General features: G+C 64.1%; 5 pseudogenes; all 5 read right to left on the bottom strand.

Annotated features, from left to right (window-relative positions):
• Nucleotides 1-4: 4 nt before the first annotated feature.
• Nucleotides 5-123, bottom strand: LOC142867205 (uncharacterized; annotated as a pseudogene).
• A 3379-nt stretch (nt 124-3502) lies between these two features.
• LOC142867204 (uncharacterized) lies at nt 3503-3621 on the bottom strand (annotated as a pseudogene).
• Nucleotides 3622-6992: 3371 nt separating this feature from the next.
• Nucleotides 6993-7111, bottom strand: LOC142867203 (uncharacterized; annotated as a pseudogene).
• A 3366-nt stretch (nt 7112-10477) lies between these two features.
• On the bottom strand, nt 10478-10596 carry LOC142867202 (uncharacterized; annotated as a pseudogene).
• A 3372-nt stretch (nt 10597-13968) lies between these two features.
• Nucleotides 13969-14087, bottom strand: LOC142867201 (uncharacterized; annotated as a pseudogene).
• Nucleotides 14088-16294: the final 2207 nt, after the last annotated feature.

The following is a 16294-nucleotide window of genomic DNA, read 5'->3' as shown; positions in this document are numbered from 1 at the left end:
AAGCAGCCTGTGGCACCCGGTATTCCCAGGCGGTCTCCCATCCAAGCACTAGCCAGGCCCGACCCTGCTTAGCTTCCGAGACCAGACGAGATCGGGGGCGTTCAGGGTGGTGTGGCCCTAGACGGCGGCCGCCGCCGCCTCCCGCCCCAGGCCCCGCGGCGGGCCGGGCCTGTTGAGTTCGCCGGCCGGGTCCCGCGGGCTCCCAGGGACGGGGGTGATGGGCGGGGCGGGGCGGGGCGGGGCGGGGGGCTGTCTCTCTATACACACACACACACACTCACACTCACTCACACAAGATACGCCTCCACGGCTGGACTCGCCAAGGTGGAGCCCTCCCAGCCCCCCTCGTCTCCTCGCCCGGCCTCCTTCACCTACCCGCTGCCCACCCCCGGCGCGTCGCTGCCGCTGACTGCGCACGCGCGGGGCGCTCGCCCTTTGACCCCAGCCAGGGGCCGCCCTCCCCCACAACCCCTTTCAGCTGCGCCCCCCCCCTCGCCCTGTGGGTGGGCTGCCGCCTATTCCCCCGGGCCAGGGCTGGGGCACAGCCAGTGTATGGGGCGTCTCTCTCTGGGGATGTGTCCCATGGGTGGGGTGGGGTGGCGTGGTTTGGGGGGCGCTGAAGAAATCAGTCCCCTCCATCTCCTACCTCTGGAAAACGCCCAACCCCGTGGAGAACTGCCGGCACCGCTTCGTGGGGGCCGGGACCCTCCTCTGTGTCCTCCTGTGGCCCAGTCCAAGGGGCCTGGGCCTGGCCGGGGCTGCATTGCCCCCCAACCACCCTGGCGTGTGGACTCGCTAAAAATCGGCCATTAGATATTGGATTCCAGCTTCATTGAGGTCATTTCACTAATGAGTGCACCGGAAAGAGTTTCCTAATCCATCTGTGAGGGTGGCAACTGAAAGAGAATTTTCAAGCTGACAGAATAGGCGAGGGAAGGCATAGGAGATTTCCACACCCAGCAAGGAAGACTTTCCCGAAATGGAAGAAAGAAACGAGCAAACAGAGACACCGGTAGCCCGCCCGGAAAAGAGTCTGCCCCTTAGAGAAAGCACCCTGACCAGGTTCACCCGTGGGTGGGTGGCGAGCTAGCGGCCTTCAGAAGAGCGAGGCCCGCAGTCTGTGCGGAAGACACCTGCACTCGGGTGTGTGTGGCGGCGCGATTCCCAAGCAGCTCTAGATGTTAAACCAAGGAGAAGCCAGGGAGTTCCCAACGCCCCAGGTGTCCTCAGCCCACGACTGGCTGCTGTGGGAATGCGAAGCCCGGCTCCTTGTCTCAGAGCGGGGTTCCCAGGAGGATCAGGCTGAAGCTGGGACTTGGCCTCAAAGTGTCCCCTCGCATGGCCACCCCCTTCCCCTTCCTGCTCCTCTACTCCTGGTGCCCCTCCATCCAGGGGCCAGACCTTAAAGAGTCACCGCAAGAGAATCCTGGTCCCAAAGGAGCCTTCTGGGGGACCGGTGCTGAGAGAGGTGGTGGGCATGGCCCGCTGGGGCTCTGCCCGACCCAGGGCTGAGAGATGCAACCTCCCAGCTCTGGGTCCCTGCAGGAAGTGTTGGCAAGCACAGGGCCAGTCCTCCAAAGGCCCAGGTGCGGGGAGCCCAGGCCAAGCAGCCTGTGCAAGAAGCCACTTGCCGTGCCACCCCGGGAACAGGACTGCAGGCCCCGGCCCTTCCCACCTCCTCCTCCTCCTCCTCCTCCTCCCCCCCGCCCCCCCCGCCCCCCCCCGACATGGCACAGGGCTCAGAGACACCTCAGACTCTTGCTACCCAAAGTGCAAAGGGCATCAGTTGCTCCTCCAACCCCCCCGCCCAGCAGACCACGTTGTCCAGCCAGCCCCCGGGCCTCCCTGGGGTGCCCAGCACAAAAGTGCAGACACCCACCGGACCCTCAGTCTCAGTTTTCGGATGTTTTTGCCACTCTAAGGACCCGCAGGCCAGCTGGGCCTTCGGGCAGGACAGAGAGCCCCGGAATCCGACGTGGAGAGCTGCGTGTACGTCCCCATGAGGAGGCGGTCCCCACCTCCGCGGCTCTCCCCTTGCCGGGAGCGGCAGCCGGCAGCCGCAGGGCCTCAGGGAAGACACCAGGCTGGGCCCCCGCGGGGGCACAGCGGGGGCACGTCCCCCGCACTCACGCGACTTAGGGACGGCTGCTGGAGACTGCTGCGGCCACCCTGCTGCCGGGTTTCTGGAGGGCTTCCTGGAAGCAGCGTCCACACCAAGCCCTTGGAAGGCCCAGGCGACGGAGGAGCCGGTCAGGCAGGGGCCGAGGACGGTGAGAGGCCGGGCGGGAAGGAGCATGTCAGGCAGGGGCAGAGGACGGTGACAGGCCGGGCGGGGAGGAGCCGGTCAGGCGGGGGCCCAGGACAGTGACGGGCCTGGCCGGGGAGGAGTGCGTCAGGCAGGGGCAGAGGAGACGGGCTGGGTAAGGGTTAGGGTGACAGTTAGGGCACAATTCACAATCGCAAAGACGTGGAAGCGACCCGAGTGCCCATCCATCCAGGAGTGCATTAATAAAATGTGGCGCGTGGACACCACGGAGTGCCATTCGGCTGTGAGGAGCAGCGGTGAGAGGGCACCTCTCGTGTTCTCCTGGCCAGAGCTGGAACCCGTTCCAGTAGGCCAAGTATCCCAAGAATGGACACACGAGCACCACGTGAGCGCGCTCACCAGCAAACTGGTAGGAACGGATGGACACCTAAGTGGACAGAGAGGAATCACCTTCATCGGGTGGGTGTCGGGCGGGTGGGGGGAGGGGAGGGGCATACACATCCATTAGGCATGGGGTGGGTGCGCACCGACTGGGGGATGGGCGCACTTGAAGCTCTGACCCGAGGGGGGAGGCTTGGAGAGGGCAACGTACCCGACCTTAACATTGGTACCCCCACAATACGCTGGAACAACATGAGAGGTATATGAATAAGAACACAGGGGGGAGGGGGGCACGGGCAACACATGTCACCTGAATACTTGTACTCCCATCATCTGCTTGAAAAGAGAGAGGAAAGGAAATGCAATAATAGAGGTAAGAGACACTTTTTAAAAATAATGAATCCGAAGAGAAAAGTAAAAGGAGGCCTGTGGAGCAGGTCTGGGTGTGACTCCGGATCCCCCAACATCAGGTGCCACCACCAAAGATTCCTGCGTGTAGCCCATAGTACCCCAAAAGCAACGGGACGAGTTCTGGTCACATACTCCCTCAAAATGACATCCTGGCCTTCTTCTGGAACTCCCTCCCCTCTCAGACTCTCAAGGTTTCCTCCAGCGTGTCGGTTCCCACAGAGCAGACCTTTGGTCTGAGACCTGACAGTCCAGATGCCACGCATGCTGCCGCGTGGCGGCGGTGTCGCGGCTTGGGACAAGAGGAGGCCCCACGGTGCGGGCTGGGGCGCCAGGCACCGCGGCGGGCGCTGAGGGTTGGGGTCACCCCCACCCCGGGCCGCCGCCGCGCTCCCAGAAAGGGGACAGAACAAGAGGCAAAAAAAAAAAAAAAAAAAAAAAAGAAGCAGCCTGTGGCACCCGGTATTCCCAGGCGGTCTCCCATCCAAGCACTAGCCAGGCCCGACCCTGCTTAGCTTCCGAGACCAGACGAGATCGGGGGCGTTCAGGGTGGTGTGGCCCTAGACGGCGGCCGCCGCCGCCTCCCGCCCCAGGCCCCGCGGCGGGCCGGGCCTGTTGAGTTCGCCGGCCGGGTCCCGCGGGCTCCCAGGGACGGGGGTGATGGGCGGGGCGGGGCGGGGCGGGGGGCTGTCTCTCTATACACACACACACACACACACTCACACTCACTCACACAAGATACGCCTCCACGGCTGGACTCGCCAAGGTGGAGCCCTCCCAGCCCCCCTCGTCTCCTCGCCCGGCCTCCTTCACCTACCCGCTGCCCACCCCCGGCGCGTCGCTGCCGCTGACTGCGCACGCGCGGGGCGCTCGCCCTTTGACCCCAGCCAGGGGCCGCCCTCCCCCACAACCCCTTTCAGCTGCGCCCCCCCCCTCGCCCTGTGGGTGGGCTGCCGCCTATTCCCCCGGGCCAGGGCTGGGGCACAGCCAGTGTATGGGGCGTCTCTCTCTGGGGATGTGTCCCATGGGTGGGGTGGGGTGGCGTGGTTTGGGGGGCGCTGAAGAAATCAGTCCCCTCCATCTCCTACCTCTGGAAAACGCCCAACCCCGTGGAGAACTGCCGGCACCGCTTCGTGGGGGCCGGGACCCTCCTCTGTGTCCTCCTGTGGCCCAGTCCAAGGGGCCTGGGCCTGGCCGGGGCTGCATTGCCCCCCAACCACCCTGGCGTGTGGACTCGCTAAAAATCGGCCATTAGATATTGGATTCCAGCTTCATTGAGGTCATTTCACTAATGAGTGCACCGGAAAGAGTTTCCTAATCCATCTGTGAGGGTGGCAACTGAAAGAGAATTTTCAAGCTGACAGAATAGGCGAGGGAAGGCATAGGAGATTTCCACACCCAGCAAGGAAGACTTTCCCGAAATGGAAGAAAGAAACGAGCAAACAGAGACACCGGTAGCCCGCCCGGAAAAGAGTCTGCCCCTTAGAGAAAGCACCCTGACCAGGTTCACCCGTGGGTGGGTGGCGAGCTAGCGGCCTTCAGAAGAGCGAGGCCCGCAGTCTGTGCGGAAGACACCTGCACTCGGGTGTGTGTGGCGGCGCGATTCCCAAGCAGCTCTAGATGTTAAACCAAGGAGAAGCCAGGGAGTTCCCAACGCCCCAGGTGTCCTCAGCCCACGACTGGCTGCTGTGGGAATGCGAAGCCCGGCTCCTTGTCTCAGAGCGGGGTTCCCAGGAGGATCAGGCTGAAGCTGGGACTTGGCCTCAAAGTGTCCCCTCGCATGGCCACCCCCTTCCCCTTCCTGCTCCTCTACTCCTGGTGCCCCTCCATCCAGGGGCCAGACCTTAAAGAGTCACCGCAAGAGAATCCTGGTCCCAAAGGAGCCTTCTGGGGGACCGGTGCTGAGAGAGGTGGTGGGCATGGCCCGCTGGGGCTCTGCCCGACCCAGGGCTGAGAGATGCAACCTCCCAGCTCTGGGTCCCTGCAGGAAGTGTTGGCAAGCACAGGGCCAGTCCTCCAAAGGCCCAGGTGCGGGGAGCCCAGGCCAAGCAGCCTGTGCAAGAAGCCACTTGCCGTGCCACCCCGGGAACAGGACTGCAGGCCCCGGCCCTTCCCACCTCCTCCTCCTCCTCCTCCTCCTCCCCCCCGCCCCCCCCGCCCCCCCCCGACATGGCACAGGGCTCAGAGACACCTCAGACTCTTGCTACCCAAAGTGCAAAGGGCATCAGTTGCTCCTCCAACCCCCCCGCCCAGCAGACCACGTTGTCCAGCCAGCCCCCGGGCCTCCCTGGGGTGCCCAGCACAAAAGTGCAGACACCCACCGGACCCTCAGTCTCAGTTTTCGGATGTTTTTGCCACTCTAAGGACCCGCAGGCCAGCTGGGCCTTCGGGCAGGACAGAGAGCCCCGGAATCCGACGTGGAGAGCTGCGTGTACGTCCCCATGAGGAGGCGGTCCCCACCTCCGCGGCTCTCCCCTTGCCGGGAGCGGCAGCCGGCAGCCGCAGGGCCTCAGGGAAGACACCAGGCTGGGCCCCCGCGGGGGCACAGCGGGGGCACGTCCCCCGCACTCACGCGACTTAGGGACGGCTGCTGGAGACTGCTGCGGCCACCCTGCTGCCGGGTTTCTGGAGGGCTTCCTGGAAGCAGCGTCCACACCAAGCCCTTGGAAGGCCCAGGCGACGGAGGAGCCGGTCAGGCAGGGGCCGAGGACGGTGAGAGGCCGGGCGGGAAGGAGCATGTCAGGCAGGGGCAGAGGACGGTGACAGGCCGGGCGGGGAGGAGCCGGTCAGGCGGGGGCCCAGGACAGTGACGGGCCTGGCCGGGGAGGAGTGCGTCAGGCAGGGGCAGAGGAGACGGGCTGGGTAAGGGTTAGGGTGACAGTTAGGGCACAATTCACAATCGCAAAGACGTGGAAGCGACCCGAGTGCCCATCCATCCAGGAGTGCATTAATAAAATGTGGCGCGTGGACACCACGGAGTGCCATTCGGCTGTGAGGAGCAGCGGTGAGAGGGCACCTCTCGTGTTCTCCTGGCCAGAGCTGGAACCCGTTCCAGTAGGCCAAGTATCCCAAGAATGGACACACGAGCACCACGTGAGCGCGCTCACCAGCAAACTGGTAGGAACGGATGGACACCTAAGTGGACAGAGAGGAATCACCTTCATCGGGTGGGTGTCGGGCGGGTGGGGGGAGGGGAGGGGCATACACATCCATTAGGCATGGGGTGGGTGCGCACCGACTGGGGGATGGGCGCACTTGAAGCTCTGACCCGAGGGGGGAGGCTTGGAGAGGGCAACGTACCCGACCTTAACATTGGTACCCCCACAATACGCTGGAACAACATGAGAGGTATATGAATAAGAACACAGGGGGGAGGGGGGCACGGGCAACACATGTCACCTGAATACTTGTACTCCCATCATCTGCTTGAAAAGAGAGAGGAAAGGAAATGCAATAATAGAGGTAAGAGACACTTTTTAAAAATAATGAATCCGAAGAGAAAAGTAAAAGGAGGCCTGTGGAGCAGGTCTGGGTGTGACTCCGGATCCCCCAACATCAGGTGCCACCACCAAAGATTCCTGCGTGTAGCCCATAGTACCCCAAAGCAACGGGACGAGTTCTGGTCACATACTCCCTCAAAATGACATCCTGGCCTTCTTCTGGAACTCCCTCCCCTCTCAGACTCTCAAGGTTTCCTCCAGCGTGTCGGTTCCCACAGAGCAGACCTTTGGTCTGAGACCTGACAGTCCAGATGCCACGCATGCTGCCGCGTGGCGGCGGTGTCGCGGCTTGGGACAAGAGGAGGCCCCACGGTGCGGGCTGGGGCGCCAGGCACCGCGGCGGGCGCTGAGGGTTGGGGTCACCCCCACCCCGGGCCGCCGCCGCGCTCCCAGAAAGGGGACAGAACAAGAGGCAAAAAAAAAAAAAAAAAAGAAGCAGCCTGTGGCACCCGGTATTCCCAGGCGGTCTCCCATCCAAGCACTAGCCAGGCCCGACCCTGCTTAGCTTCCGAGACCAGACGAGATCGGGGGCGTTCAGGGTGGTGTGGCCCTAGACGGCGGCCGCCGCCGCCTCCCGCCCCAGGCCCCGCGGCGGGCCGGGCCTGTTGAGTTCGCCGGCCGGGTCCCGCGGGCTCCCAGGGACGGGGGTGATGGGCGGGGCGGGGCGGGGCGGGGGGCTGTCTCTCTATACACACACACACACACTCACACTCACTCACACAAGATACGCCTCCACGGCTGGACTCGCCAAGGTGGAGCCCTCCCAGCCCCCCTCGTCTCCTCGCCCGGCCTCCTTCACCTACCCGCTGCCCACCCCCGGCGCGTCGCTGCCGCTGACTGGGCACGCGCGGGGCGCTCGCCCTTTGACCCCAGCCAGGGGCCGCCCTCCCCCACAACCCCTTTCAGCTGCGCCCCCCCCCTCGCCCTGTGGGTGGGCTGCCGCCTATTCCCCCGGGCCAGGGCTGGGGCACAGCCAGTGTATGGGGCGTCTCTCTCTGGGGATGTGTCCCATGGGTGGGGTGGGGTGGCGTGGTTTGGGGGGCGCTGAAGAAATCAGTCCCCTCCATCTCCTACCTCTGGAAAACGCCCAACCCCGTGGAGAACTGCCGGCACCGCTTCGTGGGGGCCGGGACCCTCCTCTGTGTCCTCCTGTGGCCCAGTCCAAGGGGCCTGGGCCTGGCCGGGGCTGCATTGCCCCCCAACCACCCTGGCGTGTGGACTCGCTAAAAATCGGCCATTAGATATTGGATTCCAGCTTCATTGAGGTCATTTCACTAATGAGTGCACCGGAAAGAGTTTCCTAATCCATCTGTGAGGGTGGCAACTGAAAGAGAATTTTCAAGCTGACAGAATAGGCGAGGGAAGGCATAGGAGATTTCCACACCCAGCAAGGAAGACTTTCCCGAAATGGAAGAAAGAAACGAGCAAACAGAGACACCGGTAGCCCGCCCGGAAAAGAGTCTGCCCCTTAGAGAAAGCACCCTGACCAGGTTCACCCGTGGGTGGGTGGCGAGCTAGCGGCCTTCAGAAGAGCGAGGCCCGCAGTCTGTGCGGAAGACACCTGCACTCGGGTGTGTGTGGCGGCGCGATTCCCAAGCAGCTCTAGATGTTAAACCAAGGAGAAGCCAGGGAGTTCCCAACGCCCCAGGTGTCCTCAGCCCACGACTGGCTGCTGTGGGAATGCGAAGCCCGGCTCCTTGTCTCAGAGCGGGGTTCCCAGGAGGATCAGGCTGAAGCTGGGACTTGGCCTCAAAGTGTCCCCTCGCATGGCCACCCCCTTCCCCTTCCTGCTCCTCTACTCCTGGTGCCCCTCCATCCAGGGGCCAGACCTTAAAGAGTCACCGCAAGAGAATCCTGGTCCCAAAGGAGCCTTCTGGGGGACCGGTGCTGAGAGAGGTGGTGGGCATGGCCCGCTGGGGCTCTGCCCGACCCAGGGCTGAGAGATGCAACCTCCCAGCTCTGGGTCCCTGCAGGAAGTGTTGGCAAGCACAGGGCCAGTCCTCCAAAGGCCCAGGTGCGGGGAGCCCAGGCCAAGCAGCCTGTGCAAGAAGCCACTTGCCGTGCCACCCCGGGAACAGGACTGCAGGCCCCGGCCCTTCCCACCTCCTCCTCCTCCTCCTCCTCCTCCCCCCCGCCCCCCCCCGCCCCCCCCCGACATGGCACAGGGCTCAGAGACACCTCAGACTCTTGCTACCCAAAGTGCAAAGGGCATCAGTTGCTCCTCCAACCCCCCCGCCCAGCAGACCACGTTGTCCAGCCAGCCCCCGGGCCTCCCTGGGGTGCCCAGCACAAAAGTGCAGACACCCACCGGACCCTCAGTCTCAGTTTTCGGATGTTTTTGCCACTCTAAGGACCCGCAGGCCAGCTGGGCCTTCGGGCAGGACAGAGAGCCCCGGAATCCGACGTGGAGAGCTGCGTGTACGTCCCCATGAGGAGGCGGTCCCCACCTCCGCGGCTCTCCCCTTGCCGGGAGCGGCAGCCGGCAGCCGCAGGGCCTCAGGGAAGACACCAGGCTGGGCCCCCGCGGGGGCACAGCGGGGGCACGTCCCCCGCACTCACGCGACTTAGGGACGGCTGCTGGAGACTGCTGCGGCCACCCTGCTGCCGGGTTTCTGGAGGGCTTCCTGGAAGCAGCGTCCACACCAAGCCCTTGGAAGGCCCAGGCGACGGAGGAGCCGGTCAGGCAGGGGCCGAGGACGGTGAGAGGCCGGGCGGGAAGGAGCATGTCAGGCAGGGGCAGAGGACGGTGACAGGCCGGGCGGGGAGGAGCCGGTCAGGCGGGGGCCCAGGACAGTGACGGGCCTGGCCGGGGAGGAGTGCGTCAGGCAGGGGCAGAGGAGACGGGCTGGGTAAGGGTTAGGGTGACAGTTAGGGCACAATTCACAATCGCAAAGACGTGGAAGCGACCCGAGTGCCCATCCATCCAGGAGTGCATTAATAAAATGTGGCGCGTGGACACCACGGAGTGCCATTCGGCTGTGAGGAGCAGCGGTGAGAGGGCACCTCTCGTGTTCTCCTGGCCAGAGCTGGAACCCGTTCCAGTAGGCCAAGTATCCCAAGAATGGACACACGAGCACCACGTGAGCGCGCTCACCAGCAAACTGGTAGGAACGGATGGACACCTAAGTGGACAGAGAGGAATCACCTTCATCGGGTGGGTGTCGGGCGGGTGGGGGGAGGGGAGGGGCATACACATCCATTAGGCATGGGGTGGGTGCGCACCGACTGGGGGATGGGCGCACTTGAAGCTCTGACCCGAGGGGGGAGGCTTGGAGAGGGCAACGTACCCGACCTTAACATTGGTACCCCCACAATACGCTGGAACAACATGAGAGGTATATGAATAAGAACACAGGGGGGAGGGGGGCACGGGCAACACATGTCACCTGAATACTTGTACTCCCATCATCTGCTTGAAAAGAGAGAGGAAAGGAAATGCAATAATAGAGGTAAGAGACACTTTTTAAAAATAATGAATCCGAAGAGAAAAGTAAAAGGAGGCCTGTGGAGCAGGTCTGGGTGTGACTCCGGATCCCCCAACATCAGGTGCCACCACCAAAGATTCCTGCGTGTAGCCCATAGTACCCCAAAGCAACGGGACGAGTTCTGGTCACATACTCCCTCAAAATGACATCCTGGCCTTCTTCTGGAACTCCCTCCCCTCTCAGACTCTCAAGGTTTCCTCCAGCGTGTCGGTTCCCACAGAGCAGACCTTTGGTCTGAGACCTGACAGTCCAGATGCCACGCATGCTGCCGCGTGGCGGCGGTGTCGCGGCTTGGGACAAGAGGAGGCCCCACGGTGCGGGCTGGGGCGCCAGGCACCGCGGCGGGCGCTGAGGGTTGGGGTCACCCCCACCCCGGGCCGCCGCCGCGCTCCCAGAAAGGGGACAGAACAAGAGGCAAAAAAAAAAAAAAAAGAAGCAGCCTGTGGCACCCGGTATTCCCAGGCGGTCTCCCATCCAAGCACTAGCCAGGCCCGACCCTGCTTAGCTTCCGAGACCAGACGAGATCGGGGGCGTTCAGGGTGGTGTGGCCCTAGACGGCGGCCGCCGCCGCCTCCCGCCCCAGGCCCCGCGGCGGGCCGGGCCTGTTGAGTTCGCCGGCCGGGTCCCGCGGGCTCCCAGGGACGGGGGTGATGGGCGGGGCGGGGCGGGGCGGGGCGGGGGGCTGTCTCTCTATACACACACACACACACTCACACTCACTCACACAAGATACGCCTCCACGGCTGGACTCGCCAAGGTGGAGCCCTCCCAGCCCCCCTCGTCTCCTCGCCCGGCCTCCTTCACCTACCCGCTGCCCACCCCCGGCGCGTCGCTGCCGCTGACTGCGCACGCGCGGGGCGCTCGCCCTTTGACCCCAGCCAGGGGCCGCCCTCCCCCACAACCCCTTTCAGCTGCGCCCCCCCCCTCGCCCTGTGGGTGGGCTGCCGCCTATTCCCCCGGGCCAGGGCTGGGGCACAGCCAGTGTATGGGGCGTCTCTCTCTGGGGATGTGTCCCATGGGTGGGGTGGGGTGGCGTGGTTTGGGGGGCGCTGAAGAAATCAGTCCCCTCCATCTCCTACCTCTGGAAAACGCCCAACCCCGTGGAGAACTGCCGGCACCGCTTCGTGGGGGCCGGGACCCTCCTCTGTGTCCTCCTGTGGCCCAGTCCAAGGGGCCTGGGCCTGGCCGGGGCTGCATTGCCCCCCAACCACCCTGGCGTGTGGACTCGCTAAAAATCGGCCATTAGATATTGGATTCCAGCTTCATTGAGGTCATTTCACTAATGAGTGCACCGGAAAGAGTTTCCTAATCCATCTGTGAGGGTGGCAACTGAAAGAGAATTTTCAAGCTGACAGAATAGGCGAGGGAAGGCATAGGAGATTTCCACACCCAGCAAGGAAGACTTTCCCGAAATGGAAGAAAGAAACGAGCAAACAGAGACACCGGTAGCCCGCCCGGAAAAGAGTCTGCCCCTTAGAGAAAGCACCCTGACCAGGTTCACCCGTGGGTGGGTGGCGAGCTAGCGGCCTTCAGAAGAGCGAGGCCCGCAGTCTGTGCGGAAGACACCTGCACTCGGGTGTGTGTGGCGGCGCGATTCCCAAGCAGCTCTAGATGTTAAACCAAGGAGAAGCCAGGGAGTTCCCAACGCCCCAGGTGTCCTCAGCCCACGACTGGCTGCTGTGGGAATGCGAAGCCCGGCTCCTTGTCTCAGAGCGGGGTTCCCAGGAGGATCAGGCTGAAGCTGGGACTTGGCCTCAAAGTGTCCCCTCGCATGGCCACCCCCTTCCCCTTCCTGCTCCTCTACTCCTGGTGCCCCTCCATCCAGGGGCCAGACCTTAAAGAGTCACCGCAAGAGAATCCTGGTCCCAAAGGAGCCTTCTGGGGGACCGGTGCTGAGAGAGGTGGTGGGCATGGCCCGCTGGGGCTCTGCCCGACCCAGGGCTGAGAGATGCAACCTCCCAGCTCTGGGTCCCTGCAGGAAGTGTTGGCAAGCACAGGGCCAGTCCTCCAAAGGCCCAGGTGCGGGGAGCCCAGGCCAAGCAGCCTGTGCAAGAAGCCACTTGCCGTGCCACCCCGGGAACAGGACTGCAGGCCCCGGCCCTTCCCACCTCCTCCTCCTCCTCCTCCTCCTCCCCCCCGCCCCCCCCGCCCCCCCCCGACATGGCACAGGGCTCAGAGACACCTCAGACTCTTGCTACCCAAAGTGCAAAGGGCATCAGTTGCTCCTCCAACCCCCCCGCCCAGCAGACCACGTTGTCCAGCCAGCCCCCGGGCCTCCCTGGGGTGCCCAGCACAAAAGTGCAGACACCCACCGGACCCTCAGTCTCAGTTTTCGGATGTTTTTGCCACTCTAAGGACCCGCAGGCCAGCTGGGCCTTCGGGCAGGACAGAGAGCCCCGGAATCCGACGTGGAGAGCTGCGTGTACGTCCCCATGAGGAGGCGGTCCCCACCTCCGCGGCTCTCCCCTTGCGGGGAGCGGCAGCCGGCAGCCGCAGGGCCTCAGGGAAGACACCAGGCTGGGCCCCCGCGGGGGCACAGCGGGGGCACGTCCCCCGCACTCACGCGACTTAGGGACGGCTGCTGGAGACTGCTGCGGCCACCCTGCTGCCGGGTTTCTGGAGGGCTTCCTGGAAGCAGCGTCCACACCAAGCCCTTGGAAGGCCCAGGCGACGGAGGAGCCGGTCAGGCAGGGGCCGAGGACGGTGAGAGGCCGGGCGGGAAGGAGCATGTCAGGCAGGGGCAGAGGACGGTGACAGGCCGGGCGGGGAGGAGCCGGTCAGGCGGGGGCCCAGGACAGTGACGGGCCTGGCCGGGGAGGAGTGCGTCAGGCAGGGGCAGAGGAGACGGGCTGGGTAAGGGTTAGGGTGACAGTTAGGGCACAATTCACAATCGCAAAGACGTGGAAGCGACCCGAGTGCCCATCCATCCAGGAGTGCATTAATAAAATGTGGCGCGTGGACACCACGGAGTGCCATTCGGCTGTGAGGAGCAGCGGTGAGAGGGCACCTCTCGTGTTCTCCTGGCCAGAGCTGGAACCCGTTCCAGTAGGCCAAGTATCCCAAGAATGGACACACGAGCACCACGTGAGCGCGCTCACCAGCAAACTGGTAGGAACGGATGGACACCTAAGTGGACAGAGAGGAATCACCTTCATCGGGTGGGTGTCGGGCGGGTGGGGGGAGGGGAGGGGCATACACATCCATTAGGCATGGGGTGGGTGCGCACCGACTGGGGGATGGGCGCACTTGAAGCTCTGACCCGAGGGGGGAGGCTTGGAGAGGGCAACGTACCCGACCTTAACATTGGTACCCCCACAATACGCTGGAACAACATGAGAGGTATATGAATAAGAACACAGGGGGGAGGGGGGCACGGGCAACACATGTCACCTGAATACTTGTACTCCCATCATCTGCTTGAAAAGAGAGAGGAAAGGAAATGCAATAATAGAGGTAAGAGACACTTTTTAAAAATAATGAATCCGAAGAGAAAAGTAAAAGGAGGCCTGTGGAGCAGGTCTGGGTGTGACTCCGGATCCCCCAACATCAGGTGCCACCACCAAAGATTCCTGCGTGTAGCCCATAGTACCCCAAAAGCAACGGGACGAGTTCTGGTCACATACTCCCTCAAAATGACATCCTGGCCTTCTTCTGGAACTCCCTCCCCTCTCAGACTCTCAAGGTTTCCTCCAGCGTGTCGGTTCCCACAGAGCAGACCTTTGGTCTGAGACCTGACAGTCCAGATGCCACGCATGCTGCCGCGTGGCGGCGGTGTCGCGGCTTGGGACAAGAGGAGGCCCCACGGTGCGGGCTGGGGCGCCAGGCACCGCGGCGGGCGCTGAGGGTTGGGGTCACCCCCACCCCGGGCCGCCGCCGCGCTCCCAGAAAGGGGACAGAACAAGAGGCAAAAAAAAAAAAAAAAAGAAGCAGCCTGTGGCACCCGGTATTCCCAGGCGGTCTCCCATCCAAGCACTAGCCAGGCCCGACCCTGCTTAGCTTCCGAGACCAGACGAGATCGGGGGCGTTCAGGGTGGTGTGGCCCTAGACGGCGGCCGCCGCCGCCTCCCGCCCCAGGCCCCGCGGCGGGCCGGGCCTGTTGAGTTCGCCGGCCGGGTCCCGCGGGCTCCCAGGGACGGGGGTGATGGGCGGGGCGGGGCGGGGCGGGGGGCTGTCTCTCTATACACACACACACACACACACTCACACTCACTCACACAAGATACGCCTCCACGGCTGGACTCGCCAAGGTGGAGCCCTCCCAGCCCCCCTCGTCTCCTCGCCCGGCCTCCTTCACCTACCCGCTGCCCACCCCCGGCGCGTCGCTGCCGCTGACTGCGCACGCGCGGGGCGCTCGCCCTTTGACCCCAGCCAGGGGCCGCCCTCCCCCACAACCCCTTTCAGCTGCGCCCCCCCCCTCGCCCTGTGGGTGGGCTGCCGCCTATTCCCCCGGGCCAGGGCTGGGGCACAGCCAGTGTATGGGGCGTCTCTCTCTGGGGATGTGTCCCATGGGTGGGGTGGGGTGGCGTGGTTTGGGGGGCGCTGAAGAAATCAGTCCCCTCCATCTCCTACCTCTGGAAAACGCCCAACCCCGTGGAGAACTGCCGGCACCGCTTCGTGGGGGCCGGGACCCTCCTCTGTGTCCTCCTGTGGCCCAGTCCAAGGGGCCTGGGCCTGGCCGGGGCTGCATTGCCCCCCAACCACCCTGGCGTGTGGACTCGCTAAAAATCGGCCATTAGATATTGGATTCCAGCTTCATTGAGGTCATTTCACTAATGAGTGCACCGGAAAGAGTTTCCTAATCCATCTGTGAGGGTGGCAACTGAAAGAGAATTTTCAAGCTGACAGAATAGGCGAGGGAAGGCATAGGAGATTTCCACACCCAGCAAGGAAGACTTTCCCGAAATGGAAGAAAGAAACGAGCAAACAGAGACACCGGTAGCCCGCCCGGAAAAGAGTCTGCCCCTTAGAGAAAGCACCCTGACCAGGTTCACCCGTGGGTGGGTGGCGAGCTAGCGGCCTTCAGAAGAGCGAGGCCCGCAGTCTGTGCGGAAGACACCTGCACTCGGGTGTGTGTGGCGGCGCGATTCCCAAGCAGCTCTAGATGTTAAACCAAGGAGAAGCCAGGGAGTTCCCAACGCCCCAGGTGTCCTCAGCCCACGACTGGCTGCTGTGGGAATGCGAAGCCCGGCTCCTTGTCTCAGAGCGGGGTTCCCAGGAGGATCAGGCTGAAGCTGGGACTTGGCCTCAAAGTGTCCCCTCGCATGGCCACCCCCTTCCCCTTCCTGCTCCTCTACTCCTGGTGCCCCTCCATCCAGGGGCCAGACCTTAAAGAGTCACCGCAAGAGAATCCTGGTCCCAAAGGAGCCTTCTGGGGGACCGGTGCTGAGAGAGGTGGTGGGCATGGCCCGCTGGGGCTCTGCCCGACCCAGGGCTGAGAGATGCAACCTCCCAGCTCTGGGTCCCTGCAGGAAGTGTTGGCAAGCACAGGGCCAGTCCTCCAAAGGCCCAGGTGCGGGGAGCCCAGGCCAAGCAGCCTGTGCAAGAAGCCACTTGCCGTGCCACCCCGGGAACAGGACTGCAGGCCCCGGCCCTTCCCACCTCCTCCTCCTCCTCCTCCTCCTCCCCCCCGCCCCCCCCGCCCCCCCCCCCGACATGGCACAGGGCTCAGAGACACCTCAGACTCTTGCTACCCAAAGTGCAAAGGGCATCAGTTGCTCCTCCAACCCCCCCGCCCAGCAGACCACGTTGTCCAGCCAGCCCCCGGGCCTCCCTGGGGTGCCCAGCACAAAAGTGCAGACACCCACCGGACCCTCAGTCTCAGTTTTCGGATGTTTTTGCCACTCTAAGGACCCGCAGGCCAGCTGGGCCTTCGGGCAGGACAGAGAGCCCCGGAATCCGACGTGGAGAGCTGCGTGTACGTCCCCATGAGGAGGCGGTCCCCACCTCCGCGGCTCTCCCCTTGCGGGGAGCGGCAGCCGGCAGCCGCAGGGCCTCAGGGAAGACACCAGGCTGGGCCCCCGCGGGGGCACAGCGGGGGCACGTCCCCCGCACTCACGCGACTTAGGGACGGCTGCTGGAGACTGCTGCGGCCACCCTGCTGCCGGGTTTCTGGAGGGCTTCCTGGAAGCAGCGTCCACACCAAGCCCTTGGAAGGCCCAGGCGACGGAGGAGCCGGTCAGGCAGGGGCCGAGGACGGTGAGAGGCCGGGCGGGAAGGAGCATGTCAGGCAGGGGCAGAGGACGGTGACAGGCCGG

Source organism: Microcebus murinus, unplaced genomic scaffold, assembly GCF_040939455.1.
Source record: "Microcebus murinus isolate Inina unplaced genomic scaffold, M.murinus_Inina_mat1.0 scaf014_hap2_Mmur4.0, whole genome shotgun sequence".
In the NCBI taxonomy this organism is placed as follows: domain Eukaryota; kingdom Metazoa; phylum Chordata; class Mammalia; order Primates; family Cheirogaleidae; genus Microcebus; species Microcebus murinus.
This window is presented reverse-complemented; position numbering and strand designations above follow the sequence as displayed.